At 44.1% G+C, this 22073-nt stretch overlaps 1 long non-coding RNA gene across 1 annotated transcript; it reads right to left on the bottom strand.

Moving 5' to 3' along the window:
* Positions 1–14494: 14494 nt before the first annotated feature.
* On the bottom strand, positions 14495–19965 carry LOC132020913 (uncharacterized). The gene is made up of 3 exons (XR_009405144.1): positions 19879–19965; positions 15880–16314; positions 14495–15468 (listed from the first exon to the last, which is right to left on the bottom strand). It is a non-coding gene; the product is annotated as an uncharacterized LOC132020913 (long non-coding RNA).
* Between the last annotated feature and the right edge of the window lie 2108 nt (positions 19966–22073).

The following is a 22073-nucleotide window of genomic DNA, read 5'->3' as shown; positions in this document are numbered from 1 at the left end:
TATAAGGTCCTCATGACCCTTCAAGTTCAGCTCAACTTCCAACCTCAAAGCGTGGAATTCAAAACAAGTTCCGTCCTGAGCATGAAGATCGGAAAACCCTCCACACAAGAGAGGGTCCAAGAGTTCACTGAGTCGGGAAACTTCTCCTAGATACGATGCAGTATGTTTAAAAGCTTCGCACTGGGCTGGGAGTTAGCACTCCTGAGTTCTAGGCCTGCCTCCCACCTGTAGTAGTTCACTAAGGCTGCTCTAACCGAGTAGCTAACGTAACAGCAATGGATTGTCTTGCAGATCTGGAGGCTACAGTCCAATATGGCGGTGTGGGCGCAGGATTTTTTCCTTCCATGGGTTGTGAGAAAGACTCTGGCTCAGGCCTCTCCTCCAGCTTTGGGTGGTTTGCTGGCAATCTTTGGTCAATCCTTGGCAAGAATCCTTGGCTTCTGGAAGCATTATGCCAATCTCTACCTTTCATACTTACGTGGTTTTTCTCTGTGCGCATGTCTGTGTTCACGTTTAAGATTTCTTTCTTTTCTTTTTAAGATTTCTTTTCTTTCAAGATTTTATTTTTAGGTAATCCCTGTACCCAATGTGGAGTTCAAACTCACAACCCAGAGATCAGGAGTCACATGCCCCACCAACTAAGCCAGCCAGGTACCCTCAATTTCCCTTTTTAATAAGAACATCAGCCACATTGGACGAGGGCCCAACTGAATAACCTCATCTTCACTTAATCAATTATATCTACAATGACCTTATTTCCGAATAAGGCCATGTCCTGTGGAACCAGGGGTTAGGAATTCAATATATGAATTTGGGTAAGGAGACACAATTCAACCGTAACACTACCCTGACTTTTGGACCTTAGGTGAGTGGTTGAATACTTCTGAACCTTATTTTCTCCATCTGTGATATTGCTAATCTCTAAGATTCTTTTCAGACTTAAGCTCAGTGATTGCAAGCATCTATCAAATATGATGGCCTATTTCCTTTCTTTTGTTAACAGTTTTCAAGTAATTCTTTTCAAAGCACTTTACATAGACTTTAAAAAATGTGTCACTTTCTGCCTTTGACCATAGTTATTTGCATGATATTAAATATTTTATTTTAAAGGATATTAAATATTTTTAATGATCCATATATCAAGGCCCTAACCAATCAAAAGGCCATGAGGCATAATAGCTGCACATACTGGAGTGTACTGGTGTGTACTGGTGTGTAATGACTGTACAGCCCTGGGCCTTCCTGTATGTGTCTTCATGCTCCTCTTAAATTTAATATTCTTCTTCCAATTATTTTTTTCTGATTTTGAAATAAACTTGTAATCATTATTAAAAATTTTAAGGGATAAAATTTTTGAAACCGAAGTAACCCTTCTTAGTGATACACCGTAGTATTAAAACAGGTTTTCGTGAGTATTCTCCTTTTCTCGTATTTTATCCTAGATACTTCCAGTACCTTAAATATGTTTTGAAAACATGATTTTTATTTTTGCAAAATATTCTGTTCTGTGGATGTGCTATTTCCTTATAAATCACCCTGTCTCTAACATAATGATGTTAAGTTACAGTAATATGTAATCTTGGTGTGTGTCCTAATTGCTTCCTTAGGTGAAACTCCTTAGCAGGGAATTCCTTAGTGTGGAATTACTGAACCAAAGGTGATACATATTTTAAATGTGTTTTGTTAAACTGTGCCCCGGAACAGTGGTGACTGGCTATTCTCAGCAACAGCATCTGAAATTACCTTCGTTTCCTATAGGGATGTTCATTCTTTTCTCATTGATCTGTAAGAGCTCTCATTATGCTTAAGATCTTAGATCTCTTTCTACCACACATATTGAGAGTATGGACTTGAAACTTCTTAACGTCAAGATCTATGCCTTATTAAATCTGAATCTCATAATATTGAGTTCTGTGACTTGTGCACAGTATGACCCAATCAATATCCAAAGGACATAGAAGAATGATATCTGCCATCAGGAAGCACCTATTATAGGCTAAGGAATATAAACAAATACAAAAGCCAAAATGAAATAAATGCTAGAATGGAGGCACTAGATAACTACTGGGGAATCAAAGAAGAACATGTGATCAATTCCAATCAGGAGAACCGGGAGGCCCAATGTCATTTAGATTTTGAGTGTGAGTTCTTTACCAGAGAAGACATTCTAGGCTGAAGAATCAGCATAAATGCAACACATGGCATGAAAATGGCTGGCTTGTTTGAGAAAAGGATGCGTTTACAGCCTACCGATGCTAAGAGCGCCCTGAAGGCTACAGGGCTTTATATGGACAATAGAGCCAAATGGAAAACTTGTGACTCTTTCTTGTGTTTAGGGAAGATGGTGCCAGTAGCCGTAGGAGTGAGAGATGGGAGAAGAGAGAGACTGCTAACTTGCTTTATTTATTTTTAAAGATTTTATTTATTTATTTATTTGAGGAAGAGATAGGGAGAAAGAGAGAAAGAACATGAGAGTGGGGAGGGGCAGAGAGAGAGGGAGAAACAGGCCCCCCACTGAGCAGGGAGCCCCATGGAGGGCTCAACGCCAGGACCCTGAGATCATGACCTGAGCTGACAACAGACGCTTAACTGACTGAGCCACCAAGGTGCCCCTGCTAACTTGCTTTAAAAGAGGGTTTGTGGGACTAGCCAGGATGGTGAAACAGTAGACTCCTGAATTCCCCTCCTCCCATGGATTCATCAAATTTATAGCTACACAGGAAGCAATTCACTCTGAGAGAGATCCAGAAACTAGTTGAGTGACTCCTACATATTGGGCAATTGAGAAAATACCCATATTAAAATGAACATAAAGTGGAGTTTTCCTTGGACAGGGCTTTTTCCTACTGCATACTTTATAAGCTGCTGCCAGGGAGTCCCAAGTAGCATGCATCTAGGTGTTTACTGTGATCATCCCTGGAGCCTGACAGACCCAATAAGAACTTCCCATGCCTTCTTTTTCTGCCTCACTTCAAAATAAAACCAAGTCACCAATATCTCCCTGGAAAGAGCTTTTCTATACATCTAGCACCCCCAACTTTTATGGCTACTATCCAAAGGATGGGCCTCCAAATCACCTAGTTTGATGGGTGATTTACTTACATTCATGAGTCCCATAGGGTTATAGAAAACAAAGAAACAGTTGCTATTGTTGTTGTTTTTTTTAAAGATTTTATTTGTTTATTTGTCAGAGAGAGAGAGAGAGAGCACACAAGCAGAGGTGGCAGGCAGAGGGAGAAGCATGCTCCCTCCTGAGCAAGGAGTCTGATGTGGGACTTGATCCCAGGGCCCTGGGATCATGACCTGAGCTGAAGACTGACACTTAACTGACTGAGCCACCCAGGTGTCTCCAGAGAAGCAGTTTTTAAATGGACACAGGAAGACCCCCTCTGGCTATACACCCAGACTCAGCACAGATGGTGCAGGCAAAAAATGTCCATCTTGTGGTATCTCCCTGAAATGGGTTTGCATTCACAGTTTTTCAGCTGTTACCTGAGAGTCCAGTCTGTAATCATCTTGCCTCTAGGTTGGATGACTGTGATCCTCCCCTTCAGGGTCACTAACAAGTCTTGGTACACTCTCAACTACTAGAAGCAACTAGGAACAAAGTCAGCAACTTGAACAATCACAAAGATTTGATAGGCAATCAGGAGCTCAAGCCAAGTGGACTGATAAGATTCTTTCCCTACGTGAGACCAGTCTGTCAAGACTGGGATAGAAGGCTGTTTTACCTACTGCACAAAAACAAACGCAGGGAGTCAAGGAAAATGAAGAAATGGAGGAATACATTTTTAAAAAAATGACATGATAAATGTTCAGAAACTGATCTTAAAGAAGTGAAGATAAGTGATTAACCTCAAAGACAAGGCAGTAGAACTCATCAAATCAGAGGACAAAAGAAACAAGAGTGAAAAAGAATAAAGATATCTTAAGGACTTACACAGCACTGTGAACAGACAAATATATACATTACAGAGTAAGAAAATGAGAGATAGAAAGGCACAGACAGGTTATTTAAATATAATAATGGCTGGGGTGACTAGGTGGCTCAGTTGTTTAAGCATCTGGCTTTTGATTTCAGCTCAGGTTATGATCTCATGGTTGTGAAATCGAGCCCCGCCATGGGCTTTAAGCTTGGCATAGTGTCTGCTTGAGATTCTCTCTCTCCCTCTTCCTCTGCCCCCCCCCCTAAACTCTCTCTCTCAAAATGAATAAATAAAATCTTAAAAAAAAAATTCCCCCTAGTCTGGGGGGAAGAAACAAACATCCAGATCCAGAAACCCTAGAGATTTTCAAATAAAGGGAATTCAAACAGAGGCATATCAAGACACATTATAATTAAACTGTCAAAAGTTAAAGACAAATAATCTTAAAAGCAGCAAAAGAAAAGCAACTTGTTACATACGAGGGGAAACCCTATAAAGAATATCAATGGATTTTTTTTTTTTTTTTTTTTTTAGCAGAAATCTTCAGGCCAGAGGAAGTGGGATGATATAGTCAAAGTTTTGAAAGGAAAAAAAAAATAAGCATGCCAGCCAAGAATCTTTATCTAACAAAGTTTTTCTTTACAACTGAAGGAGAGATAAAGAGCTTCTCAAACAAAAATTGAAGGAGTCCATCACCACTAGATTGGCCTAAAGAAATGCAAAAGGGAGTTCTTCAATATGAATTAAAAACACTTATTGGTAACATAAAAATATATGAAAGTATAAAACTGGTAAATTCAGAATACTCTAATATTATAATAGAGATGGATAAATCACTTATAACTCTAAATAAAGATTAAAAGACAAAAGAATTAAAAGTAACTCTAATTACAATAATTCATTAATGGATATACAATATAAAGATGTAAATCATGACACCAAAAACACAAAATGTGGGTGGGGAGTATATAAAAATGTAAAGCTTCAAATATATATATATATATTTGAAGTTAACTTGTTATCAACTTAAAATATACTGTTATAAATATAAGATGCTACATGTAAGCCTTCTGGTGAGAAAAAAGCAAAAAATTATAGTAACTACAGTTGAAGAGATAAAGAGGTAAGAATCAAAGCACACACTACAGAAAATCAACAAATTACAAAGGAAGAGAAAAAGAGAGGAAGAAAAGAACAAAGGAATTATAAAACAGCCAAAACCAAAAGCAACAACAATTAGTATCTGAATGCATAAAAGAAAAACAAGACCCAATTATATGCTGCCTACAAGAGATTCACTTTAGCTTTAAGGACAATATAGGTTCAAAATAATAGATGGGGAAAAAAATATCCCATGCAAAAGAAACAAAAGAAAGCAGGGGAAGCTGTATTTATAGCAGACAAAATACACCACAAACTAAAAACTGTAACAAGAGGCAAAGAAGGGGTCCCTGGATGGCTCAGATGGTTAGGTGTCTGCCTTTGGCTGGTTATGATCTGCAGGTCCTGGGATCAAGCCCATGTCAGGCTCCCAGCTTGGCAGGGAGTCTTCTTCTCCTTCTCCCTCTGCCTCTCCCCCTGCTTCCTCTCTCTCTCTCTCCCCCAAATGAATAAATTTAAAAAATTAAAACAAAAGAAGCAAAGAAAATCATTAAATAATGTTAAAGTGGTCAATTCATTTGGTGGATATAACATTTGTACTATTTATGCACCCAACATCAGAGCACCTACACATAGAAAGAAAATATTAACAGAGCTGAAGGGAGAAATGGACAGCAATACACTAATACTTCAATACCCACTTTCAACAATGGATAGACGATCCAGACAAAAAATCAATAAAGAAACATTGGATTTAAAGTACACATTAGGCCAGATATACTTACAGACATATCGGACATTCCATCCAAAAGCAGCAGAATACACATTCTTTTCAAGTGCAACGTGGGACATTCTCCAAGGTAGATCAGATGTTAGGCCACAGAACAATTCTTAATAAACCTAAGAAGACTGAAATCTCATCAATATCCTTTCAGAGCACAATGGTAGGATACCAGAGATCAATTAAGAAAGAAAACTGGAGGGGCGCCTGGGTGGCTCAGTGGGTTAAACCTCTGCCTTCAGCTCAGGTCATGATCTCAGGGTCCTGGGATCAAGCCCCGCATGGGCTCTCTGCTCAGCAGGGAGCATGCTTCCCTGCCCTCTCTCTCTGCCTGCCTCTCTGCCTGCTTGTGATCTCTGTGTGTCAAATAAATAAATAAAATCTTTAAAAAAAAAAAAAGAAAGAAAGAAAACTGGAAAATTTGCAAATATGTGGAGATTAAACCACATGCTCCTGAATAACCACTATATGAAAGAAGAAATCAAGAATAAAATAAAGTAAAATCTTGAAGCAAATGAAAAATGGAAACACGAGACATCAAAACTTACCATATGCAGCCAAAACGAGTTTAAGAGGGAAGTTTATAATAATAAATACATTAAGAAAAAAAGAGATATTTTAAATAAACAACCTAACTTTACACAGCAAAGGACTAGAAATACAAGAACAAACTAAGCCTAAATTAGTAGGAGGAAGGAAATAACAAATATCAGAATAGAGATAAATGAACTAGATACTAGAAAGACAATCGAAGAGATCAATGAAATTAAGTTCTGGAAAGATAAACAACATTCACAATCCTCTAGCTAGACTAAGGAAAAAAGAGAGAAGACAAATCAGAAATGAAAGAGAAGGCATTACAAATGATAACACAGAAATACTAAGTACAAAAGAAATTACAATGAACAATCACATGCCCTAAGATAACTTAGAAGAAATGGATAAATTCTCAGAAACAACTTACCAAGACTGAAACATGAAGACTGAATATCTGAATAGACCAAATTGCTAAGAAGACTGAATCAGTAATCAAGACCTGCCAACAACGTCCAGGACCAGATGACTTCACTAGTGAAGTCTACCAAACTTGTAAAGAAGAATTATTCCCAATCCTTTTCAAATGCTTCCAAAAAACTGAAGAGGTGGAAACACTTCCAAACTCATTTAACAAGGCCAGCATTATCCTGATATCAAAACCAAACAAGGACACTACAGAAGAGAATATTAAAGGCCAATACCCCTGATGAAAAACAAAGTATTAGCAAAGAAAATTCAATAGTACATTAAAAGGATGAAACACCATGATCAAGTGGGATTTATTCCAGGGATGCAAGGATGATTCAACATCCACAGATCAATGAATTTGATGCACCACATTAACAAAGAAAAGTATAAAAATTGTACGTGCAGCCCAGCATGTGCAGAAAAAGCTTTTGATAGAACTCAACACCCTTTCATAATAAAAAGCTCTCAGCAAATTGAGTATAGAAGGAATGTACCTCAACATTTCAAGCCCACATTAACATCATCCTCTAAGGTCAGGAACAAGACAAGGATGCTGAGTTCTTGCCACTTTTATTCAACATAGTATGAAAGTCCTGGCCAGAGCAATTAGGCAAGAAAAAGAAATAAAAGTCATCCAAATTATAAAGGAATAAATAAAATTGTCTCTGTTTGCAGAGGACATGATATAACATGTAGAAAACCCTAAAGACTTCACAAAAAAACCTGTTAGAACTAGTAAATCCACTAAAGTTACAGTATAAAAAATCAATATAGAAAAGTCAGTTACGTTTCTATGTATTAATAACATATTATCAGATAGATATTAAGAAAACAATCCCATTTATAATTGCATCAAAAGAATAAAATCCTTAGAAATAAATTTAACCAAAGAGGTGGAAGATCTGTACAATAAAAGCTACTGAATCTTGATCCAAGAAATTGAAGAAGACACAAATAGAAAGACAATCTGTGTCCACTGATTAGAAGAATTAACACTATAAAAATATTCACAGTACACAAGATGATCTACAAATTCTATAATATCCCTATTAAATTCCAGTGGCATTTTTCATAAAAATATGAGAAACAATCCTAAAATTCCTGTGAAACAACAAAGGACCTATATAGCCAAAGAAATCTTGAGAAGGAAGAACAATGTGGAAGGCATCATGCTTCCTGATTTCAAACTATATTACAAATCTACAGTGATCAAAACAGTATGGTATCAGCATAAAGATAGACAATAAATCAGTAGAACAGAATAGAAAGCCCAGAAATATAACCATGCATATATGATCAATTAATTTTCAACAACAGAGCCAAGAATATACAATGGAGAAAAGATAGTTTCTTCAATAATGGTGTTAGGAAAGCTTAAGAAGGAAGTTGGACCTCTGTCTTAACCATATAAAAAATCAACTCAAAATGGATTAATGAGTTGAATGTAAGATATGAAACTACAAAACTCCTAGAAGAAAACATAGGGTTGAAGTTCCTTAACATTGGTCTTGGCAATGATTTTTTGAATTTTACACCAAAAGCAAAGGTAATAAGAGCAAAAATAAACAAGTGTGACTAAGCCAAACTAAACTAAACTAAACTAAACTAAACTAAACTAAACTAAACTCCTTCTGCATAGCTAAGGAAATCATGAATGACAGAAAATGCAAACTACAGAATGGGGGAAAGTATTTGCAAGCCATATATATATATACATATTTTTAAAGATTTTATTTTTTTATTTGACAGAGAGATATGGAACACAAGCACGAGGAGGGGCAGAAGGAGAGGGAGAAGCAGGCTTCCCGCCCAAGCAGGGAGCCTGATGCAGGGCTCGATCCCAGGACTATGGGATCATGACCTGAGCCAAAGGCAGAGCTTAACAACTGACCCACCCAGGAACCCCAAAAAGCCATATATTTGATAAAGGTTAACTATCCAAAATATACAATTAACTCATATAACGCAATAGAAAAAAAAAAACCCAAGTAATCCAATGTAAAAATGGGCAGAGGATCTGAATAGATATTTTTCCAGAGAAGACATACAAATGGCCAACAGGTGCATGAAAAGTTGCTCAACATCATTCATCATCAGGAAAATGCAAATTGAAACTACAATGAGCTATTACCTCACAGCTGCTAGGATGGCTGTTATCACAGGAGATGACAAATGCTGTCAAGGATATAAAAAAATGGGAACCAGGGTACATTGTTGGTGGAAATGTAAGCTGGTATAGCCACTATGAAAACAGTATGAAGGTTCCTGAAGAAGTTAAAAATAGAACTAACATATGATTCAGCAAGCTACATTCTGAGTATATACATCCAAAGGAAAGAAATCATTATCTTAAAGAGGTGTCTTCACTCCCATGTTCACTGAAGTATTCTTCACAGTAGCCAATGTATGGAAACAACCCAAGAGTTCATTGGTGGATGCATGGAGAAAGAAAATATTATATCTATAATAGAATGTCATTGCACCTTGAGAAAGAAAGAAATCCTGACATTTGTGACAACACAGATGAACCTGGCGGACATTGTACTAAGTGAAATAAGACAGACAGAAAAAGACAAATACTGCATGGTATCACTTAGATGTAGAATCTAAACAAACAAACAAACAAAAAAAACCATTAAACTCATAGAAACAGAGAATGGTCTGGTGGTAGCCAGGGAGGGGAATAGGGAGAGATGGCTTAAAGGATATGAATCTTCAGTTACAAGAGCAATGTGGTCTGAGGATCTAATGTATAACGTGGTGACTACAGTTGATAATGCAGGTGATGTCGTTGAAATTTGCTAAGAAAGTAAAACCTAAGTGTCCTCCCCAAAACCAGATCATCTGTGAGGTGATTGATGTGTTAATTAACTGGATAGGGGAAGTCCTCTCGTAATATATATGTATATATGTATATCCAATCACCACACTGTGCCCTTCAGATAAACTACATTTTTTATCTGTCAATTGTACCTCAGTAGAGCTGCTGGAAAAAATCGAAAGAAGCTTTGTGACATCCAGGGCTTGCCTCAGTCACCTGCTGTAGCACTTACTCATAAGCCCCGTGCTTCTGGATGCGAGAATGCGTGGGTCTACCATCATGGCTCCTCGGCTCAGACCTAAAGGTGGATTTCCTATGCACAGCGCTAATAAGACCTCCATGGATTTGCAGTCCAATCTCCAAAGCTCATCTCAAACATCTTCTCCTTTAAAAAAAAAAAAAAATAGTTTCATTGAGATTGAAATCACCATACAATTCTCCTGCTCAAAGTAGATCATTCAGTCCCACGATTCAGAGCTGGGCAACCATCACCATGATCTATTTTAGAACACTTCCATCACGGCCCACGAGGAACCCGGCCCTTAGCCATCACCCCTCTCCAACCTCCCCACCTCTCCTGGTCCTACACAACCTCCACTCGAGTTTCTGTCTCAAAGGATTTGCCAATTTTAGACTATTGTATAACCGGGTCATACAATATGTGGTCTTTTGCGAATGGTTTCTTTCACTTATTGTGCTGTCTTCAAGGCTCACCCCTGTTGTAGCACGTGTCAACACTTCATTCCTATTCATGGCTGAGTAATATTCTGCTGTGTGACTATGCCACATTTTACTTCTCCATTCATCAGTCGATGGACACATGGGCTGTTTGCACCTTGGGCTCTTCTGAATAGTGCTGCTATAAAACATTCAAAACTCCATCTCCTTTTGAGGGTTTTTTGGGTTTTTTACCCTTCAACCAAATGTGATTCTCCATTATGTGTCCCCCATGGCCCGGTCCCTCTCCCATGATGCTTAGCACCGCCATACTTACACCACAGTTATTCGTGGGCTCTTTCTAAGCCTGTGCTGGAGGCTCAGTCCCATGAAAGAGTGCATTGTATCTCACTCCTCTTGTCTCTTAGCTTGTCTTACTCCCTTTGCCCACTTAGCTTGGCAGCTGGGGATTATCAGAGGATCCTTTCTCAGGGGCTATGGGAGGGCAGCGTTGTCTCTCTAGCTTTGTCTTTGGGAGAGGCAAGTGGCAATGTCTATATGGAAAAACAAAAGCGAGCTGTGTTGCAAGTTACTCTATTCATTATTTCAAGTTCTTTCCACATTCAAGGAAAAGAGAATCATCCAAATTAAAATCAATGCCATCGAATGTAAAAGATGAGCATTCAAAGAATAGGCAAATATGGTTTCCCCTGGCTCCCTGATGAATTGGGTTAAAATAACCATGACATTAAAAGTAGTTCTATTATTAATCACACAGTCCATAATGCTCAGAAAAATACTGGTTTTAGGCTTAATCAAAATTTTAATGAAGACTTTCAATGTTTAGGTTCTTAAGAAAATCCTCTTTTTTTTGGGATATGATGTAATTGAAATGAGTAAGTTGTGAATTATGAATTTTAAACAAGGGCACTTCTGTCCTAGCCTCTGATGATCACTCCAGAATATGCATAGGTCAGAAAAATGTGCTTTTATGGACTTCAGATTTCTCCTTAGTTACCCTTACTCTAAACCTCAGCGACCTTTGCCCCTAGTGGCTCCTCGTGCCTCTGTCTCCCTCCCCCCTTCCCAAAGGGGCTGAGAAATAAAGTCACAGTAAGATGTAACTGACACTCAAGGCCATGGTGTCACCACCCTAGGGAGCTGGCTTTTTTTATAGAGTTGGGATCCCTTGTCACTAGGAAGACGCCCGCCCCCTGCTGCAGTCTCAGCCGTCCTTTCTTTGCCAGGAGCCATCTTATCCTTCTCCTTCCTTTAGGTTGTGTCTTCATTCTAATCTTCTTCTGCCCCCTCCCAGCCCAAAATATAGTGGACAGGGGACAGGGGAGTAGATGTGAGGTCAGAGGGCTGAGATTTGGATCTGCCATTTTCCAGCCATGTGATCCTGAGCCAACTGAATGGCTCTGGGCTTTGGCACCTTTCGCTGCAAAGCGGGATAACAATGCGCCTGACCAAGTCCTGCTTACACCTGGCAGTGGGTGCGGGGCCAGGCACAAAAGAGGCAGGCACGCTGGGTGTCCCCCCTTCCCTGTATTACTCCCAAATGTGTAATAACCTGTCATTGAAGCTTCCAGGAGACATTTAGTTTATACCCTCTTGCGTTATTGACGATTGTCCCTGCGGGCACAAACCCCTCCTGTGCTGATTACCTGTCTCCCCCCACTCCCGGCAGAGGTCTGAGCACCCGGAGGATATACAGGGCCCCTGTGCACACTGGATGACAGATGACTCTCTTTTCCTCTGTCCCAGGGAGGGGAACCACTGCTCAGTGTTACCAAACGTGAAGAGTATTGGTGCGTAATGACCAAAGCCACTGCCTGAATCAATTATTTGAACAGGATCTAACGTCTATGCATTCTTTCCCACCCTCCTATTATAGCTAGGAGAGGGAAAATTTCCTAATTCATCTGTGTGCCGTTTTGTGCCGCTTCGAGGAGAATGAAATTGATAAACGCACTGCGGTTCCTGTAGAATAAATAGTTCTTATAAAGCCAAACTAAGTAAGGTGATTTGCAATATGGATTTTTCCCTCCGAGTTATTAGAATATGTTCAGTCAGCACATTCGGCCTCTTGTCTCCAGCGATACATTAAATTAACAGCCCTCACCTCCACCCCCATCTCAGGTTGTGGATGGCGCCTTGCGTTTGTCTTGGCAGGTCGGGCTGAGGGAAGCAGGGACAAGTAGAGCAGGTTCTGCATGTGTGTACTCACGGAGATGCTCATTGGCTTACTGCTCTCTCGAGGGCATGTCCACCAAGAGCTCTGGAAGCCCCTGCAAGGTGCACCCAGGGGCCACTGTGCCTCCCTCTAACCTACATCTCCCATGGGTGCTGCTCCCATGGGGCCCTACAGGGCCTTTATGGTGCCTTGCACACAGTAGGTGCAACTGCCCAACTCCCTCTGTCTAGCAGGTCTTCCCAAAGGACCAAGTGACTGCGGGAGAACTCTTACGGGACCTGGCCCAGCTTGGAGGGACACCAATACACTAGAGTCAGGCTGGGCATCTAAAGCGGTGGGGGTGAACGAGGTGGGCAAGGGGTCAAGTACAGTTTGCAAATGCTTAAACAAGAAAACCTGATGTAGTAGTTCTGCTTAACTCGAAGATAAACCTCTCTGTAGCGAATTATGGAATCTGTAAGATATAAGGAGCCCAGATGCTAAACAAGGGGGTGGGGCGGGGAGGACATGGGAGCTTCTCTCTGGGGTGATTACCCACCCAGCTCCTCATCTCCTGCCTCTCTGAGCGGCCCGAGCTTGGGCTCTGATCCCAATGCATTGATTCACCTAGCTCTTGCCACCTTCTAGCATTACTGTGTTCTGCAATAAAGTTTTGGTTCCCCTGGCCAGTCAGGTGCCTTCCTTTGCTTTCGGTGAAATGAGACAACAGTGATACACTGTGTGACACATCCCGCTGGAAAAACCAGCTCTTACTTGAAGGGCCCAGGTTTGAGGTATCCCATTTATTAAAGGATTCAGGGAGCCCAGCTCGTACCTCCTGGGTCTGTGTGGGTTATACTGTGCTCCTGTCCTCAGGATCTAAGAACATGAGAGCGCCCTATAAGCAAGGATATTTGCAGAGTCTCTGGATGTGGTAGCGGGGACCTTTTCCCTCTTGCACCACATCCCCCATTATCACAGCCACTGACTCAACACCCCTGAGCCTTCCGATCGCTTCCTCAATAATAGGCAAGGACATAATCCCAAATCTTTCCCTCATTTATGAAATTCTACCATTTACACCCAAACTTCAAGAAGCCTTCTTAGCACTGTGCGGACTGATTCCAAGTGTCCTTGCCAGGCACTAAAACCCCAGTCCTGAGTGATAGCCCCATATCAATAAATCCCCTCCTTTTCAAGCCATTCTGCCCACGACAGGTGAGAACCGTCTCCTTCAATGCCGTTATAGAGGCCCCTCTGTCCTTCACCATGTGCCTTGAGCTGCTACCTGGCTGTCCCGAGCCTATCAGGTAACACCTGGCCAGCTCTGGCGTCCTCACTGTGACCACTGCCTCCAGGCTGATCAGATGCCACAGCTTCACGTATCCCCATGCTTCCCTTCCACGCACTTCAGCCAAAGGGAACGATCAGAGTAAGTAGGATGCGATTGCATATCAGACGTTAACACCACCCACTTGCCACATGGCCACCAGTACAGGCCACTGGTCCTCATTCCTGAGAGAACTGTAGCATTTATGAGTGGTAAGGCAGAACTCTCTGCTCGGAGACAAAGGGTAGAAGGCTTTACCCATCAATTCCTGTCCCCTGCTGGGTGAGGATGGACCCGTGGGCATTAAGCCCCGACACTTCCAAGTTGCACAAGTGTAAGAGCCAAGCACTTTTCTGCAGGCAGAGGAGACACCAGAATCGGGAATTGAGAGGTGGGCACGCTAGAGGAGCCTGAGGCAAGATAGGGTCTCACTGTACCCGTCAAGGTCAGTCGGCCTCCATGGAACAGGTCTCTGCAGCAGGGGCTGGATCCCAAGGTCGGGGTTGAGAGTATATGAAGTGAGGCTTGAGGGTGTCCTGCACAGCTGCCTGTGCTAATGGAGGAGGAAAAAACAGACCACACAACATGTTTGATTTGAGAATATCTTTAATCTTTCTACAGATTCTATCTTTCACATTTTGTTTAGCTCAAGTTAATGTTGACATTGCTTTCCCTAAGCACCCCTAAAGCCCAAACTGTTCCTTGAAATGCCCTGCATGGAAAATCCACATGTGACTCATTTGTTCAGGGGGGAAAAAACTGTTCTAGGCACTAGAATTACAGTAGTGAACACAACAAAAGAAAAATCTCTCAGGTAGCTTACAATATGACGGAGGGGAATAAGGCAAGAGGAAGGTAGGGCATACAGGTGGCAGGGGAGGGTTTGCTATTTTAAACACGGTGCTCAGAGAGGACCTCCTGGCCAGGCAAAGCGTGAGCAGAAACTCAAAGGAGGGAGATGCATGGATATCCAGACGCAGCATTCCAGGCAGGAGGACTAGCAAACGCAGAGGCCTGGTGGGACCATGTCTGCCCACTGGAGAAGGGCCTGGTGGCCAGTGGGCTGGCATGGAGTGGGGGAGTGAGCCGGAGGGCTGGCAGGATGCCTGGGGCTTTTACTTGGAGAGAGGAAGGAGGGGAGTCTTCGGAGGGGTTTTTGAGCAGAGGAGCAAGTGATGCTGATTATATTGCAATTGTGTACAAACTGTCACAGTGATGGGAACACATCCCAGCCTCACCATGGTTCAGGCTGGTATTCTCAGGAAAGGCAGCCAGCAGGTGCGGCGGGTGAGTGGAGTTGCAGGGAAGGCAATACTGAATGTCACTATCCAGGCACAGAGACAACGGCGGGGCTTTGGTCATAGATGAGACAGGACTGGTGGTGGAGATCAACTTCCGAACTGTAGAGGTGGTCCAGGCTGGAGGACCCAGACCCCTAGAGGTACACGCCAGGGGGAGCCCTGGCAGCACTTCGCATGGGGCTGACGCAGGGGGATGCCTGTCCTCCCGGGCAGGAGGCTCCTCTGTCTTCCACTGTCCTGTACAATGTAGTCCACTCGTAAACCGCGCCATTGACAAGCATGGCAATAAAAATTCAATGTTCCTGATGGCAGTAGTCTATTTTCTTAACCTTTGGCTTCCCTTTTTCCTGGTACTTTTATACATCTGGTTCTGGTAAAATAAAAAGATTCACTCCATTTACAACTGGACTTCCTGCTCAGGCCTGGGCTTCCCTCCCCAGCTGAGGTGCAAATAGGGGTGCTCCTCCTGGAGGGAACCATCTCTGGGCTGGACAGTGGCACAAACCTCCCCACGGCGATCAGAGGCAGCTTCTCCCAGGGCCTGCTGGAGAGCCTTCTGGAAGTTACCGTCTGGGAAGAGACTCTCTAGGAGACTACCCCGATGCACTCCCAGCGCCCCAGATGGGACTCAGTACCGAGTGGTGGTCCACAGGACAATGACACCTCCTAATTATTTGGATCCTTGGTCCTGGGTGGGTTTTACTTACTACTTTCTACCTCAGCTGTTTTTGCTTGTGTTCAAGCAGGATGCAAACTCTTCAGGGTGAGGGTAGCCTCTTACCTGCACATGTGCCAGTCTGTTGGAGAGAAGGAGGAAGACAGCTGACAGAAGAACGGGGGGCCCCTTTGAGGCCCTTGGTGAAAGCTGCTCAGTGGGGCAGGGCAAGGAAGAGAGAAGTTGAACACGGGTCCTTGTCACCTGACGAGGGGCTCGATTTCAGTCCCTCTAACTGCGAGTGAGCACAACTTCTCCTCTGGACCGTGAGGAAGGCAGGACAAAGACAAACTCGCCCCCAGCCAGGCCTCGGGTTGTTCTTCCAATCTCACCATGCAACAGGAAATCTCACAGCCAGCGGACACCAGACATGCGCCCGAGAAGACTCTTGGGGACACCACTACGGAGTACGACCCACGACCAAATATTCACCCTGCCCACAGCAAGCCTCACTGTGAGCAACACTCCGGGCACGGGCTTTGTGTCATCTGCCCTCATCCTCTGTCAACACGAAAAAGGCTATTTCATTATCTCCAATTTATGGAGGGAGAAAACACCTCAGAATTTGCTCAAGTTTCCAAAGTTCCTCATGACTCCAGACCCCTATGACTTCGTGGGTGTAGGTGGGCAATGGACACAGACCTCCTCACACACCCACACTCCACTCCATAACCCCCCACCCGCATACTGCCCATGGGCACAGACACACACACCGCTCACACACACTCCACACACACTCAGACACGCATGTCTACTCACCACACGCACCCACACACACATGCAGACACCACACACCTAAACACACAACCCACGTGACACTGCGCACTGAACACTCCGCACACTTCGCCACACACGCACGATACGCACGTCCAAAAATGTGACAGAAAAGAAAAAAAAAGATTAAAATATTCAGACTTACTAGTGTTCAAGGAAATACTGATTTTAGAAAAATCTGAACTCGGCCACATGAGACCAAACACTGGTCTGGGAGCTGCGAGTTCAGACTTCCTGGGTGGCCATGTCGTCAGTACTGCTTCTGTGCTGGGTGACAGCAGGTGGGTCACTACACCTATGTCTCCTCCAGCTCCATGACACTCTGGAGATAATGACGCCTACTTCAGAGTGCTGTTGAGAGAATTTAATAAGTACAGCACGGGAAGTGCTTAGAACAGTGCCCACCGTGTCAGGAGAGCCACGAGCGTTCCACTGTTACTACTGTTGTCACTGTCACTGCTGCCTTTCAGGTGGGAACGCCTCTTTGGAAGGTGGTTTGGTCAAAATCCTTAAAAACTGTCCCAGCAATTTCTTGACCCTGAGAACGTGAACAGAGAAGCTCACACAATCTTCTGGGGAAGGGTGTTCACTGCAGCATTATTCATAGCCAAAGGGGGAAAAATGGAGACAATCTGAAGTTCTGACACCAGGAGGTTGGTCACGGTGCCCTCTGCCTGGCCACTCTAGAAAGAAGCCTTGAAGCCATCCTTTGTTCCTCCCTCCCATCGAGTGTTGTCACCACCTCCTCCCTCAGGAATCTGACCACTTCCTGCTTACACCCCTCAGAGAAGGCCTGCCACCGCTCTGCCCACCACGGACCACCCCCACTGCTCCCGTGCTGACCTGATGCTCTGTCCTTTCCTATGGCGCTCATCACCCCTGTACTGGCCAGCTCCCCACTTCTGCCTCTCCCACCAGATGGTGAGTCTCCTGAGGGCTCCATGTGGCTGTCTTGTTTCCTAAGAAATCCCCAAAGCCTACAACAGTGCCTGGTACACATGATGCTTCCTGACCCAGGAATAAGCAAGTGAAAGAAGGAATGTGAAATGTGATTCAGTCTCTTTTTTTTTTGGAGAGAGAGAGAGAGAGTGCAAGGGGCAGAAGGAGAAGCAGGGAGAGTCTTAAGCAGGCTCCATACCCAGCGTGGAGCCCAACACAGGGCTCCATCTCATGACCGTGAGATCATGACCTGAGCCGAAATCAAGAGTGAGATGCCTAACTGACTGGGCCAGCCAGACGCCTCAAGAATGTGATTCAGTCTTAAGGCTGAATTCCCAATGAATCCATATATCCATATGATACAATATTCAATGAGAAAAAAAGTCTACAAAACTGTATATATTACATGACATTAACATTATTACATAAAAATATATGTGTAAAGACCCAGGCACTAAATTGTTAGCTATGGTTATTCTTAGGCATTTTAATTTTTCTTTTTATTTGCATGTATTTTCAAGATATTTTATAATAAACATCCATTCCCTTTATAATTAGGAAAACAAGGGGTAAGACAGATATTGCAAAGGATCCAGAACTTTTGAAATAAACCATTATAGCAAGCAAGATCTGAATGGTTGAGGTTTCCTGGGAAATACCCACATTTGAACTTGCCCACAGCAATTGTCTATTACAGCTGTCATTTTCAGAGCAGCTTTGCCCGGTCACCAGTGACTCCTCTAATAATGGGCTCCTTCCTTTCTTGTGGGGACACATTAGGCCAAGTCCAGCAGAGATGACAGGTAGTGGTTTCAGTAACATGACATACATTTCTTTCTTCTTCCAAACAGAAAAAGTCAGGGTAAACGAGTTTGTGGTTTGTTTGTTTGTTTGTTTGTTTTTTTTTCTGAGTTATCCTACTCACACATTCACAGTAACGTTGTAGAAGCTCTCATAGAGAACTTGTTTCTATGTTCCCATGGCTGTGTCTTTTACTGATTGTAGGAACTGTTGAAAGGTACCGATGTGACAGCCATCACATGGGGACATCAGAGGGCCACTAGACCAGACCTCCTCCAGCTTGGGAATCCAAGTGAGCCCAGTGTGCCAGCACACAGAGAAGGAGCTGTTGGATGGAACTAGGGAGGCTGTGACCTGTGGAATTCAGGACAGTGGTTTCAAGTGCTGATCTAGACCCTGGATTTCTTCTATCGCCTGATTTCTCAGTGCCTTAGTTTTCCCATAGGTTAAACTGGAATGTTTATGCACCTCTCTGAGATAGTTGGAAGGACTAGTGAAATTTACAGCACTACCACTGGGGATGCGTCATCCCAACCTTCTGCCCACAGGCCTCTGTTAAGCAGATAGCCACATGAGGAACCGACTGGAAAGAAGTAGGGCTGCGCAACCTGGAGCAGAGTAAAGAAATTATGGGATGGTGGAACATAAAAATTGCAGCATGCTCAGAAGACAGATTTGTTCCAAGTGGCTTCTCAGTAGCAAAAGTTCTAGAAAACCAGATTTCTGCATCACGTAAAAAAAGCTTCTAAGAACAAAAGGTGACCGAAAAGGCTACCTTATAAATACTGAGTTATCCATCACTGTGACTATTTCAGTGGGGCTGAGTGATTGTGGGCAGTTTCGGTAGAAGGGATTTGGAATAAAGTTGAAGACCAGACAGATAAGCTCTCATATCACTCCCAATTCCCAGAACCTATGTTTCTGCCACTTGGCCTTTTTTGCTTTTGGAGCTATTTGAAAATAATTTACAATTCATCCTCAACACCATTTTATCAAGGTCCAGCCAGAGCACAATCGCCAGGAGGCCTCCCTCCCTTTGCTCCTCTGATGGTGGAGATTTGTCTCCTTCGCGGCTATCTCCTTGTTACAGGAAGAGCTCACAATAGGAGTCCAGCCTTCCGAATGAGAGCCAGAACTCAAATTCCCAGCATCCCTTGAAAGAAGGATGAAGTCTTGGCCCTTCAAATGCTCCCATTCAAGACTTGAATTTGGAAGTCAATAACCTGAAGGGGAAAAACCCGGAGGAGGAAGTTCCACTTCCTTAGACTGGGGTCTAAGGCTGGGTCTCTGGGACCTTCCTGGAAGGTCAGCCTCAGCTCTGACTCCCACCTGCCTGTGACTCTCCATGCTTCCTAACATTACTTAAAGAACGGCTAGATATCAACTATTTTCTTTGTCCTTGGACACACACAGAGCTGGACCCGCTTTCCCACTCTTCCTTGCTCTTGCATGAGGCAACATGGCTGAATTCTGAGTAATGGAAAGTGGGCGTAAGTGACAGACTTCCGTGCCTGATCCCTAAAACCTATGGCACAATGTTCCATCTCTTACCTTCCAGCGTAGTGCAGAGGATCAAATGCAGGACAAGATCTCTAGAAACACCGTGGAGCCACTGGAAGGAAGAAGTCTGGGCCCTTGAATTCCCCAGCTAGACTGTGATGCAAATGAAAAATAAGCTTCTTATTGCTTAAGTCACTTTGATTCGGGGTTGTTAAAGTGTTAGCCTTCCCTAATACACTTATTTTTTCCCCCTGAACTAGCCAAAGTTAAATTGATAGTCATATACACAGTAGGCTCCCCTTCCCTCAGAGCTGGAGGCACTGTGCTCCAAATACACCTCTCCCCCTCAAGCAGGATGGAGGGCACGCGCCAGTGCCATAGTCCAGAAATCCCATCCTTCCTCAGGCCCAGGCCACAGAAGTTTCTCTAAGGAGAGTTGGCTTCTCCTCTTATCTGGGATGGCAGGGCTCCTCACACCCTACTAGATGCTGGGAGAAGTCATGTTCTTCCTAGTGACCCTGAACTCACTTTAAGGAATCCTACCCTTCCTCTTTATTAAAAGGTGAAGCCAGCTTCGGGTCTGGAGCCCAAGAGCTATCGCTAAGGAAATTAACTTGTGCCTAGCAGAAACCAGACTTTGAGTTAGTGCAGTAGCCTCTGGCAGGTCAGGCCGGCTCGCCCCCTAACTCCCGTCCCCTCTCCAGGTGGAATCCTCTGGCCGCCATGTTGTGGCATGCGACCGACCCTCCTCTCACATTTTATTGGACTAAGGCTCGGCACGTGACCCAAGCTGGACCAATCGGAGATTGTGTCTCTGAAATCTGGAAAGGCTCCCAGACCAGCGGCCCTTAGCTCATCTCTCAGTTGAATGGGGCTCTTGTAAACTGATAGAACAGTGTGGGTGGGACCATCTTCTATGCTGCGTGGATAGAGGAACAGGCCTAGGGGAAGCCAGTCGGCTAACAAAACCAAAACAGCAGAAAAAGAGAAAAGGTGAGTGAAGGAGAAAGCAGGAGCTTTTTGAATCTGGCTGCATTCTGTGTTGTGGGTCCATGGGTCTATCCATAAAAGAAAATTTCTCATGTGGCCTTAAGCTAGGTCCAGTTAGTTGGTAACTGGAATCAGAGGTCTGGGCTGCTACAGGAAGGAGTAGGAAATGTCATCCCGCAGACTGCACCTCGGGGAAACCAAGGCACCTCCTAGCTTGTCATGAGCTGGGAAACCTAAAAATACTCTGAGCAGAAAAATATGGTGCCCGGATAGATCTCTTGGGATTTGTTCCTACGTGAAAAGGATGTGACTGTTTCTTCAGTGCGGCAGCCTCACATCAGAGCAGGGCAATGGCAGAGAAGCCCAAAGAATTGGGGTGACTCCCACAGGCAGCCGGAGTTGGGACCAGAATCTTGGCCCAGAGCCTCCAAGCTGCAAAGTCAAGTGAAACCCCCAACCTGAAACCCCCCCTTTGGAAAGAGCATCCCTTTCTCACAATCGGCCCGGGCGGGCGCTAGCCGGTTAAGTAAGCACGTGTTGCTAGGCTGGCGACAAATGACGCGGCTAATTCCCCTCGCCCCGCTGGTCCCAGCGCCGCGGTGACGCCGCGCTCCCCGCGCACACGTGCGCACTCGGGCGGGCGCGGGAGCAGCTGCAGAGGCCCGGCCGCGGGGGAAGCTGGCGGGGGGTGGGGGTGGGGGCTCAGGAGGCCTCCTGAGCCCCCACCCCACCCCTCTCGCCCCTGCGCTGCGGGGAGGGCCCAGCCAGCCGGGCCTTTCAGAGTTAATTAGCCTTCATGAATATGGATGCCACCGCCGATTGAATACGGTTGAGAGGTCATAACCTGACCCCGGCGAGGCGTGCATAAAGAAAAGACTACTTTTCTCGGCTCGGTCCCTAATTGAAAGCCGAGTTGTCAGGCGCTGCGCCGTGGGTGTGATCGCCGCCGCCCCGCTTCTCCCGCAGAAGAAACACTTCGCGGGGCCGCTCTCCCCGGCGCCCGGCCCCCATTAGCAGTCCCTCTAATGACCTGCAGGTCCGTGCAGGCCGCCCCGCCACCGTCCCCCTGCAATGTCGCCCTAATGATATCTGCGCTGGGAATTCATTCCGAAGCGTTCCTTTTCCACGATGGATTTCATTTCCTGTCATTTAGAGCTGGAAGCATTTATGGAATATCACATGGTTTTCGTTTACACAGGAAATCAGCTGCAGTTGTGAGAAGATACCGACTTACTTTTGGTGTTTGTTTTTGGAAA

The sequence above is a fragment of the Mustela nigripes genome, chromosome 6 (genome assembly GCF_022355385.1).
Source record: "Mustela nigripes isolate SB6536 chromosome 6, MUSNIG.SB6536, whole genome shotgun sequence".
Classification (NCBI taxonomy): domain Eukaryota; kingdom Metazoa; phylum Chordata; class Mammalia; order Carnivora; family Mustelidae; genus Mustela; species Mustela nigripes.
The sequence above is the reverse complement of the archived record's forward strand: the minus strand, read 5'-3'. Positions and strand labels throughout refer to the sequence as shown.